Source organism: Lipotes vexillifer, unplaced genomic scaffold, assembly GCF_000442215.2.
Source record: "Lipotes vexillifer unplaced genomic scaffold, Lipotes_vexillifer_v1.1 scaffold23, whole genome shotgun sequence".
Lineage (NCBI taxonomy): Eukaryota > Metazoa > Chordata > Mammalia > Artiodactyla > Lipotidae > Lipotes > Lipotes vexillifer.
Genome location: NW_006796283.1, coordinates 834,008 through 845,390, shown reverse-complemented (window position 1 = coordinate 845,390; position 11,383 = coordinate 834,008).

Here is an 11,383-nt window from a genome sequence, read left to right as displayed (position 1 = left end):
GGGTGTTGGTGCAGGGTGGGGGGCGGGTAACATTTGGGGGTCCCCCCTTGCCTGCACACTGCCACGTTAGCGACACTGCTTCGGGGGCGGCTCTCCAGAGGCTGAATCCAGGTCCCGGGGTGAAGAGCGTTCAGGACAGACGCCCACACACGGGAGTCCCTCAGGGCATGGGTGCCAGGTAACACCGGGAGGTGTAGGTGGGGCTGGGGCCACTCAAGCTGGTTCACGGGGCAGCGGCTCCTGGCTGGAGAGGAGAGCGAGGGGTTCTCTGCTGCCCGCGGACAGCGACGGGCACGGGGTTGGTGCCCGGAGCAGCCCACTGACAGAGGCCTCCAAGGACAGCCTAGGGGTTGAGGTTCAAGGCCTCAGACGCTCGGGAGTCCCGGAGGTTCCGGTGGATGCAAAGGACGGAAGTCAGGCAGCAGATGACAGCAACGTTTGACGGCGATTATTCTAAGCGGCCGCTGCGTCTGGAGCAGCCTGGGACGGGCAGATGAAAGGCGGGCAGCAGCCAGGGGGCAGCGAGCGGCCTGCGGTCGGGGGCAGGCAGAAAGCTGGCAGCCCCCGGGAGGCGCACAATTAACACAAAAAAGGCTGAGAGACCGGGTCAAGGGTGGCTGGCACCCAGGACCCCCGGAGGTGGTCCTTAACAACGGCGTCAGCAGTGACAACAACAAGGCCTGGCTTTGCCCAGAGCATCCCAGTCACCCTTCACAGTAACTCCAGGAACAGACCCCAGGCAAACAGGTCACCCGAGGAGCCTCCTACATGGCCCGTCCCTACCCCCACTCTACAGATGGGTAAACTGAGGCTGGAAGAGTCATACCCTTGTCTGGGGTTGCGTGCTGAGATGCTGGCGTGGGAATCCAGTTTTCCTTGCGGCTGTGCCAGCAATTTCCCTTTAAACGAGAAGACACTGGAAAGGACCCCCCACCTCCTAGAGGTCACGTCCCATCCTGCAGGCTGCTGTGAGCGCCCACCTACATGCTGCATCATTTTACAGGTGGTAGCAGGGAAGATCAGAGGTCGCACACAGCCAGGGAGTAAGAACAGATCTCACCTTGGGGCCACCGCACCCCCTGAATCCCACATTCCGGCAGCTCTGGGCTGGAGGGCACCCAGGCAGCAACCCCAGGAGCGACTCCTTTGTGTGCCCAAGGCCCCTGAGCTAACCAGGCCGCCTCCTTACAAAGGAGCCCTTTGAGTGGAGCCCGGAGGCACGGGGTGCAGGACGCAGGTGGGGGTCAGAGGTCCCAGAGGACAGGAACCCAACCTAGCCAGGAGGCGGCGGCCAAACGCCTCCAAGTTTCCATGGAGCGGCAGGCCAGGGCCGGCAGGTGGGAAAACAGGCCAGGAGGGCAGGGGTCAAGGCCAGGTCCTTCTCCCAAAGGGAAGAAACCTGACTGGGAGACCAAACTCTGAGGAGCACTGAGAAAAGGAAGCAGAGGCCGCTGCTGAACGGGGCCTGCCCAGCCCCAGGGCCCAGGAAGCCAGGTGTTTAGAGAGCTCCTGCCCTGCCCCTCAGGTGAGGAGAGAGGATCAGAGAACAGAATAGCATTTGTCCCTTCAAACAAACTATTATTTTTAATTTCGGGGGTCTGCGTTGGGTCTTTGTTGCTGCGCACGGGCTTTCTCTAGTTGCGGCGAGCGGGCTTCTCATCGCGGTGGCTTCTCTCGTTGCGGAGCACGGGCTCTAGGCGCGCGGGCTTCAGTAGTTGTGGCTTGTGGGCTCTAGGCGCGCGGGCTCAGCAGTTGTGGCGCACGGGCTTAGTTGCTCCGCGACATGTGGGATCTTCCTGCACCAGGGATCAAACCCGTGTCCCCTGCACTGGCAGGAGGATTCTTAACCACTGAGCCACCAGGGAAGTCCTGTCCCTTCAATACTGAGTGGGTGTTGACAAAGCTGTCTGTGCAGCGCGGGCATCTCCACCTGCACCCCCAGGCCCAAAGGGCACTTGGTAGGTCCTCAGCCTGCAGAACAGGTACGTCAGTCCCACCTTCACAGTGCACAGCCTACCAGATTCAACGTGGAGAAGGGGGGATGCCTGGCGCCCTGCTCAGGCAGACGGGCAACTTCAGAGTCTCACATGGCAGGACCACCAGGAGTTAAGTCAAGGAATGGCACCCTCGGTTGGAAACCAGCCAGAAGATGGGGATCTGGGCCTGGCTCCCCCGCACCTGCTGGTGGGGTCCTGTCGGGTCCTCATGTGGTCTGCGCCTCAGTTTCCCCATCCGTACCCCGGGGTTGGGGTGGGGGGACTAGACAGCAGGTGGCAGAGGCTAAGCGGGCCGCCTTTCATCCATCAACCTGTTTATTTGGCCTGAAGTCAGGACATGTTTAAATGTGAATCAATGGGGACTTCCCTGGTGGTCCAGTGGGTAACACTCCGCACTCCCAATGCAGGGGGCCCGGGTTCGATCCCTGGTGGGGGAACTAGATCCCACATGCAGGCCGCAACTAAGAGTCCGCATGCCGCAACTAAGAAGTCTTCATGCCGCAACTAAGAAGACTGCATGCCGCAACTAAGAAGACTGCATGTCGCAACTCAGAAGCCTGTATACCTCAGCTAAGAGTCTACATGTCACAACTAAGAAGTCTGCATGCTGCAACTAAGGAGTCTTCATGCTGTAAATAAAGATCCCATGTGCTGCGACTAAGACCCAGTGCAGCCAAAATTTTAAAAAAGATGGAAGAGAATTGGAAACATTAGTTTGGAGAGTCATAGCCAGATATTGAAGGAAACTAGAATAATTCAGGATTTAGTCCAGTTTACAGGAAAAAAAAAAAAAAAAAAAAAAAAAAAAAAAAAAAAAAAAAGTATTAAAAAAAAAATAAACGTCAATCAATGGATGATATCTTAAAACTGGTTTCAAGTCAGAATGAAGATTTCCCGTTTCCCTTGAAAAAGTAGGAGCCACCAACCGTAATCCCGAGCGTGGCGACCGTCGCTTCGTCTGTCCCTAGGCCGCCAACTCGCCAGAGTCCCCGCCACTCCCTACTGTTTAGGAACTATGTGGGTTTGGGTGATGAACAGGGTCCACAGGAGATTAATACACGTGCGCGCGACCGGGATGCTCAGCACAGATGTTAGCAACACATTCGAGCAGATTCAGCAGCAAGAGGTCAACCCCTCCACCGTCAGCTTCAGGGGTGATCCCGGCACCTGTCAACCGCAGGGGGGGGTCCCACGTGAATCAAAGCCAGGACTTGCCTCGAGTTATAAGATGTTTTTGTGGGGTTTTTTTGCTTTTGCAAAAGTTCCATTCTCACAATGGTTCAAAGTGACACACCAGACCCCCTGCCCAGAAAAACATTTCCACTGAATTCTGCACGTAGTTTGACCATGTTCACAGAAGCCCATCTGTAAACCCCACAGGGATGTGTGTATAGAGGTGGCTGGCACCCATGAAGCCAGATTATAGACGCCTATAGCAAAGAATTCTTTACGTATCAAACGCCGATACTAACACCCTCCCCCAATATATTATACCCAGGCCAAGGGAGTCCAGGGTGTCAAAGGTAAAATACTAAGTTCTTATGGTGTTTCCATGGTCCAAGTTCTAATGGTGTTTCCTCACCTGGGCTCATCTGCTATCTTCAAAGCCCTAGATACCACGGCCAGGCATCAGAAAATGCCCCACTGGAAAAAAACCAACTACCCCGCAGCCAAAGTGGGCTTCAGAACAGGACCACCGGGTAAAATTTCGCAAAAGCAGTCACGAGCCACCAGCCATGAGCTCCTTAGTCCCACCCCTGCCACACGCCAGGTCAAGCCAGCCACCTTCCTCTGGCCACAGCCATCGTCCACCAACTGCTGAGCAGCCAACTGCCTAAGCCTAAATAACCCTTCACTTTCTCCAAAGAAACAAACAAAACCCCCTCCACAGCCCCAACTGGGAACTTGTAAGGTTCCTGCACCCCAGGCAGGATGCTGAGGCCAGAACTGGCTCTCACGGGTACCAGGCTTCACCCCCCAGGACTCTTGGGTCACATGGCAAGGAGCAGTGGGATCTACGCCCGAGACCTGCTGTGAGTGCAACAAAAGCCGAGGCTGACCAAAGGGTTTCCCTCCCCATTGTGGGCAGAATGGATGACCTTGGAGGCCAAGGGCTGAGGGGCACAGAGGGGACCCCAGCATTGAGTAACTAAAGGTCTGGGTTGTACAGGCGTGCAGAAAAGCGAGTCCCTGCAACTCTCTCTGGAGAAATCCGGCAACATCTTTAAAGATGTGTCAAATCTTCACGCCCAGCCCTCTCCCCTCTGGAAATGTAGCCAACAGATCAGTCCTGAGGTGTGAACACACCCATGGGGGGCTCGCTGCATGGGGCACGGACACGGCTGGAAACTGCAGCATGAAACCCTGAGGCCCACTGAGCGCCCTGGCTGGGGAAGCCCGGCACGGACACCACACCACACACAGTTCCTCCCAAGGAGGAAGGCGACGCAGTCCTGCCGGTTTCAACTTGGAAACCAGCTGTCTGGTGAAAATGCACTCCCTGGGCCCAGGTGACAGGCTCCCGGGACTGGCATCCCTACTAAGGAAGTCCTTCTTAGTCTGATAAGACATGTATTTAGGTGAAAACTGCACCTTGAAAAAAGCTAAATCGATGTGTTCAGAAAGGAGAAAAGCCTGGCCACGGATCTGATTTATTTATTTCTTAAAATGTTTTTAATTCATTTTTATCTCTTCTTTTTTTGGGGGCGGGGGGGGGGGCTGCATTGGATCTTCCTTGCTGCACACGGGCTTTCTCCAGCTGTGGTAAGCTGGGGCTACTCTTCACTGCGGTGCACGGGCTCTAGGTGCTTGGGCTTCAGTAGCTGTGGCTCACGGGCTCAGCAGTTGTGGCTCGAGGGCTCTAGAGCGCAGGCTCACTAGTTGTGGCGCACGGGCTTAGCTGCTCCGCGGCACGTGGGATCTTCCCAGGCCAGGGCTCGAACCCGCGTCCCCTGCACTGGCAGGCGGAGTCTTATCCACTGTGCCACTAGGGAAGCCCCATCAGTCTGACTTAAAACCTACAATCTCAGACCACACTTCCACTCCCCTTGGGAGCCCACGCAGGGGCGACCAGAAATCCTTTCCAAGAGTCCATCAAAACAGGGCCCTGAGAGCCCAGAGGGCAGAGCCACGGGGGCTGATCCTGAGCCTCTGTGTTCTCATCCTGTAAATGGGGGCAACTACCCTTCCCCCACTCACGAGGCGGCAGGGGCCGACCACGCAGCCCTGCCACCTCTGGGATGCAAAAGTCCCTCCAACACTGTCATCTGATGAAGAATTTTAGCTTTACCTGTCTTCAACTTTGATTATCTAGTCTAGCACATCCTCACGTGTTTAAGCGAACAGAGAAAGACCGCATACCCTATGTAAAAAAGTTACAAATAAGGCATTCAAAGATAAATGGACACCAGGAATTCAGTAGGACGGATCCGCTCACGTCCAAAGGTTTTCCATTTCACACCTATTACCAGCGGTCTGATGGCACGTAGGCAAGAGCCCCCGCGGAGGCAGAGGAGGGTAGACAGACGAGCTCCCATGGGGCCCCCCCGTTTCTCCCAACTAACAGTCAAAGCGGAGTAATCCCTACCCCACAAGCCAGACCCTCAGGGGAAGACAAGCAGCAGAGTGAGAACACAGCCCCACCTCACGTGTCACACGACGGCAGCCAGCCCTCCCGCCCCCCCAAACAGGCTCCGGCTCAGCTCAGGGGGAGAGGACACCCAGGTTAGCACAAAGGAGGCCTCTGCCCACCCCTGCTGACAGGCCTGGCCCTCCTCAGCTTGATGCCTGGATTTCCTTCAAGACGGCGTAACCTGACCCCCCCAAAAAAAAAAAAAGCCTGCCGATCGATTCCTTTTATTACTGCCTGTGGTCACAGATGCGCCATCAGAGCGCAGGAAAGGCTGGGCTGGGGAGGGGCCGCCATTTCACCTCCCTCCTCCCCACCCGGGGTGCAATCCCACCCACTGCCACCAAGGTGCGCGCGGGGGTGGGGGGGGGGGCAACAAGTTGCTGAGCAAGGGGTGAGTGTGCGAGCACGTGATCAAGACCCTGGGGGTGGGTGAGGCCCCAGAAGAACACGTCTGGCTGCTGCAGCCCCAACAGGGGAGGGTCCGCAGGGGCTGATATGGCACCTTGAGCCTCTGGGTCTTGGTCGGAGAAGCGGTCACCGCCCCTCCCCACACCAAACATCGCCAAGGCCAGGGTCCAGGGGAACAGAGCCTTCTGGGTTTCACAAGTTAGAATCCCAGGGATCCTAGAGCCACTGAGTTGGAAATGATCTGTGCGCTTCTGACATACCCTTACACAAGAGCTCTCGGGCTTTATAAGAAAGCATTTAACCCCCGACAGCCCAAGGACACGGGTGCTGCTGCCTTTCCCACTTTACGGGCGAGAAAACCGAGGCCCGGAAGAAAAGCACGCGAGGTCGTACTGGTTGAGCCAGAGGTGGACGTTAACGCCCTGGCCAGGAACTGACCACCATATCGACAGACGCTTGGGGGCTAACCCCAGGCCCCCGAGGCTTTCAGCCCCTCCCCTGCAATGACCCACTGAGGGCAGGCTGTGGCATACGTTACGTCATCTAAACCCTTACCTCTGAAAAAGGCTCTGCAGCTCCATCCTACAGATGAGAAACAGCTGGGGCTACTGATGGCGGTGGGACGGCTGATGTCCTCATTTGCCCGTGGGATGCCCCCCACCCGGGTCTGGCCACCCCAAAGCCACGGAAACGTGCAACTCCTCACACACGTCGAGTCCTCCAGCTGGAGGAACCGGTTCCAGAACTGGGAGGCTTGGCCAGAGCTTCAGACAGGCACAGAAGCCACCCATCCAAATACAACTGCACTTGAAGGCCCCTTTAGGAGAAGGGCTTGCAGCTCACCGGGGGCAGGTAAGGAGCACTACCTTCAGAAGTGGACCCCAGGTTAACACAAAGCCCAGAGCCACCCAGTGACCCAGCGATGGGGTCGTGGGCACTGTTTCTCACCGCCTCCCCAGCCGGGAGAGGGCTACCCAGTCCCATGTATTTCTGGAGCGAACAGGGCAGACTCTGGCTTCCCACGTGGGACCCCAGTTCTCCTTAAGAAGCATGAGCCCACCTTCCCCCAAGGAGAGGAATTCCTTGCCCACTCTGCCCCCTGCCCACCCCCCACCCCCGACAGAAGGCCCTTCTAGCTCAGCTGGGGGTTTATAAAATACAGATGTCTGGGCCCCACCCCTAGAGACTTGGGCCTTAACTGGTCACAGGTCCGGCCTGGGAGTCTGAAGTTCCCCAGGTGAGCCTAAGGTACAGCCAAGAATGAGCACTTGGCCTGGGGGCTTCCTGCCGCCCGCACACCTCCTTCCTCAGTTAAAAGTCGCCTCGCAGAGACCCCCAAGTCCAACCAGGACCCCACAAAGCCTCAAGTTCAGCCAGATCCCCTCTCTTCCACGGATGCTTGTGAACTCTGGTCCCCCTCCCCCATCCGCAGCCCAAATGGGCTTCTCTCCAGGCCTGGCCTCCGTCCCACCCTCTCCAGAGGCTGCTCTCACTTCCCCAGCCCTGCGGCAGCTTCCGCTCCAAACCAGCTCACGGCAAGGGGGAGGGAGGGGCAGGGGCAGGTGGTCTCAGGGACCCCTGGGATTTGCGGCTGACTGGAGAATTCCAGGCCAAGACAGGTACAGGGCACAGAGCACGAACGCCCCTGGTTCCATCCTGCTGGAGCAGAGGCGCAAGCGAGAAGGCTAGGCTGGTGCGGAGAAGACGCTGCCGAGGCGAGATTAAAAGCCCCCCCTCCCCCGCCGCCCCGCGCACGTCCTGGCAGGCGTGCACAGGGCCGCTGTGGAGGCACCGGCGGTGTTAGCTGCGTGCATACCTCCCAGCAGCGGGCACGGGCCAGGTTCTTAGCAGGCGCTCAATAAATTCTCGTGGACAGGAACACTCCCAAACGTCACCTCCCGCCTGTGGCCTCGGCCGGGGAGCAAGGCCAGCGTGGGGAAACCACACTCGGCGAGAGAGGAAAGCGAGTGGCCAAGCTGAAACGTCACCCGAAACATGGATCCCTGTAGCTTAGAAAAACAGCTCTGCCGGCTGAAGGGGGGGAGGGGATGGGACGGGACAGGAGGGGGGCCGGGCGGCCTCGCGCAGCCCTGTGCTTTGGAGGCTGCTGTGTCGCCCTAACAGAGGTAATTAACGCGCTGCCACCCAACCCCAGCCTGCCGTGGACTTCGAGTAACCCAGGCTGGGAATTCCAAGCCTTCGGATGGGGCCAGGATAAACCTGCCTTGCTGGCTGACTCCACAAGCCCCTACGAGTTCCTGCGGCAAGGGCAGAGAGGCAGCGGCCAGGTCCTGCTCACCTGCGTTCTTCTGGGAAAGTAGGAGCCGCGGGCACCCACCCTTCAGGGAGGGGCTCTGAGCCCAGAGGCCCTTCCTCCTTCAGAGAGGGGAGAGGGGAGAGGGGAGCGGGGACGCCACCTGCCAAAGGGTCAAAGGCCATTAGAGACTGAGTGGGCTGGGGAGGTGTCCGGCTTGGAGGTGCAGGACCCAGGTCTGCCACAGAGTGGCGCTGTGCGCAGTTTGCTGTCTCTTCCAGCCAGAGGCCAGAGACGCTGAACCCAGAAGCAGGCAGTGTCTTCTGCTCTGAAACCACAAGGCTCTCCCAGATCTGCAGCCCCTGACCTTCCCCGAGAGACAAGCAAGTTAGGAGGCCAAAGGTCTGCCCGCGGGCACGGTTTGGCAAAGGCCATGGGAGCTTCCAAAGGGGTCCACTGCTTGCCGTGGGCTCGGGTGCTGGCCCCATGCTTCTCTGGGCCTCAGTGTGTCCACCGTTAGGGCACTGATTCCCAGCCCCAGTCTGCACATTAGAATCACCCGCGGAACTCTGAGAACTCTCCAGGCAGGAGCCACAAACCCAGAGGCTGTGGCTTAACTGGGCAGGGGGGAAGGCTGGCCGGCAGCAGCTGAAGAAAACCCAGCAGGGGGCTCTCTAAACCCTTTTCAACTCCAGCAAGCCAGGATTCGGAAAGCTGTCCCCAACAGGCCAGGGCCTGGCCCCAGAGACATGACGGTGCCTGGAACCCGGACGGGCCTCCCAGCCTCCCCTCCCAAGGCAGGGCTGACCCCGGGTCGCTGGCCTGGTCGCTCAGCAGCTCCAGACTCGCACCGCCCACACGGCTCACAGAAAGGAAAATCCGAGTGTCAAAAGCCTGGCTGGCTCCTGCGGCCCCCTTCCCTCCTCGCCGCAGTGAGACAAAGTGACAAAGGCCAACCCGGCACCCCCTTTCACCCAGGGGTCAGGACTGCGCTGACAGGGCCCCTCACAAAGTATCCTTGTAGCTGTTATCACAGAGCCAGGCCTGCGGAGAGCTTCCGAGTCCCCGGGGCAGGCGGGGCGGTGACTCCCCTGCGAAGCCGGGGCAGCCGGGATGACACACGGGCTGCCCGTCAGAGCCTGCGCCCTGGGCCCCCGTCACCTGTGGCGTGGCCGGGCTGAGTCAGGCGGTGGCCTGAGCCTCAGGGTCTGGGTGGAGGCAACCCACAAACACGAGCTGAGCAACACTTACATGCCCCGAGCTTAAGTAATCCTGAGGGCAGCCCAGAGGCAGCCTGCTCACCTGGGGGTCCCCCCACCTTCCCCTGGGAGGGGGGGCCGAATCCCAGGGGAGAGGGCCCAGCCAGCCAACCAGGGGACATCTCAAAGTGCCCCAACGAGACCTGCTGCCCTCCCGTCCCTCTGCCAGGAAATCGGCTTAGGCGGGGAGGTTCCCACCCAGAATCCGCTGGGTCCTTTGTTCCAGCTTTTCACAAAAGCAGCCCTTTTTTTTCATCCGGTGGTCCCTCTTTTTGTTTCCAAACCACAGCCTGTGTGGGCCCCAGATAAGGCACTGCAGGGGTTAACAAGGGTTTAATGTATTTTAGACGCACTTCCCAGACAAAGGCCAGTTTACAAAACAAGAACCAAATCGACTCAACTCGGCTGGTATCCACCACCCAGCCGGCGGGCAGGTGCTTTCCCCGCGTGCACACAGCCCTCCAAACTTAAAAGCCGGCGCTCCAGCAAGGGACCCCGGCCCATCACGTGGGGTTTCGCGGCAACACTTCACCCAATCCGGGCGACCCCTTCTCCCCGGGACCTGCGCCTCAGTCTCCACTGCACACTTCTAAGTGGTCCCCTTGTCCCTCCCCCCTCCTCCCCAGCTCGGGAGGGGGAGCGGGAAGGGGGAGGTGGGAGGGCGAGCCCAACTCCCGCTCCGCCTCCACGAAGGGAATTTAATTAGCCTGCTGGAGAGGCGGGCGGGCGGCCGAGGAGGTGTCTCTGGTGCTGCAATATAATTGAATCGGCTCCACTCGGTCGGGCCACTGGCCGCCCATCAGCGCGGCCGCCGGGCTGGGGGCGGGGAGGCGCATCCAGGCGGAGCAGGAAGGGCCGGGGAGGGGAAAAAGGACAGTGCGAGTGGGGGGCGGCGGATGCAATCACCTCCCACCTCCGAGGCTGGGGCAGCCATCTTCAGCAGGGGGAGGGGCAGGGGAACGGCTCCAACAAGCGCGGGGGAGCGGAGGGGGAGCCCGGGGCGCGCCCTTGGGAAGCAGGGCGTGGGGGTCGGAGACCCCGGAGGCTGCAGTCCCGCCCTCCCGGCGGTCTCCCTAGCTCCGAGGGAAGGGGGAGGAAAGACAAAACACCAAAACGTGCGGCCCCGGCGGGCAAGCGCCCCCCCCAGCCGCCGCCAACACCTGCCGCGGGGGCGTACCGCCGCCCCCCCTCGCTCCCTCCCCCGCCGCCGCAAAGTTTTCACTCCGGAGCCGGAGTGTAGACAGTTCACCGAGAGCCCCCCAGCTCCCTTGCTCCGCACTCGCCGCACACTCTAAGCGCCCCTCGCCGAACGCAGCCACCGAGCCCGAGCCCCGCGGCGGCCCGAGCCCCCGCCTGGAGCCCGGACGCCCGGGCTACGACTCGCCGCGGGCGGGGGGACCTTTGGTCGCCTGCCCGCCCGCCTGGCTCTTATCGCCGTTCACACTCCGGGGGAAGTTGCCCCGGAGCCGTTGGCTGCCGCCCCAGCGGAACCCGCGAACTTGGAGAGGGGGGCGAGCGCGGAGACCGCCCCCCGTCCCCCAGCCCCCGCCGGCGCGGCGCGCTCACCTTTCATGCCAGGGCCCCGCAGCTCCGCCTCGCCTGACACATGCTGGAGCCACCGTCGCCCAGTGTTTGTCTAAACTGCTTATCTCACCCGGGGCTGCTCGGCGGCTGCGGCGGCGGCGACGGCTCGGGCCCGCTGGGGAGGTGGAGCTTCCGGGGCGCCGGCCAAGAAACACCTGCTGCTGTCGCCGCCGCCGCCGAGGACACACCCAAGCGCAACGCCGCCCACTCCCGGGCCACTGGCTCGCTCCCGGCTCCCTGACCTCAGCCA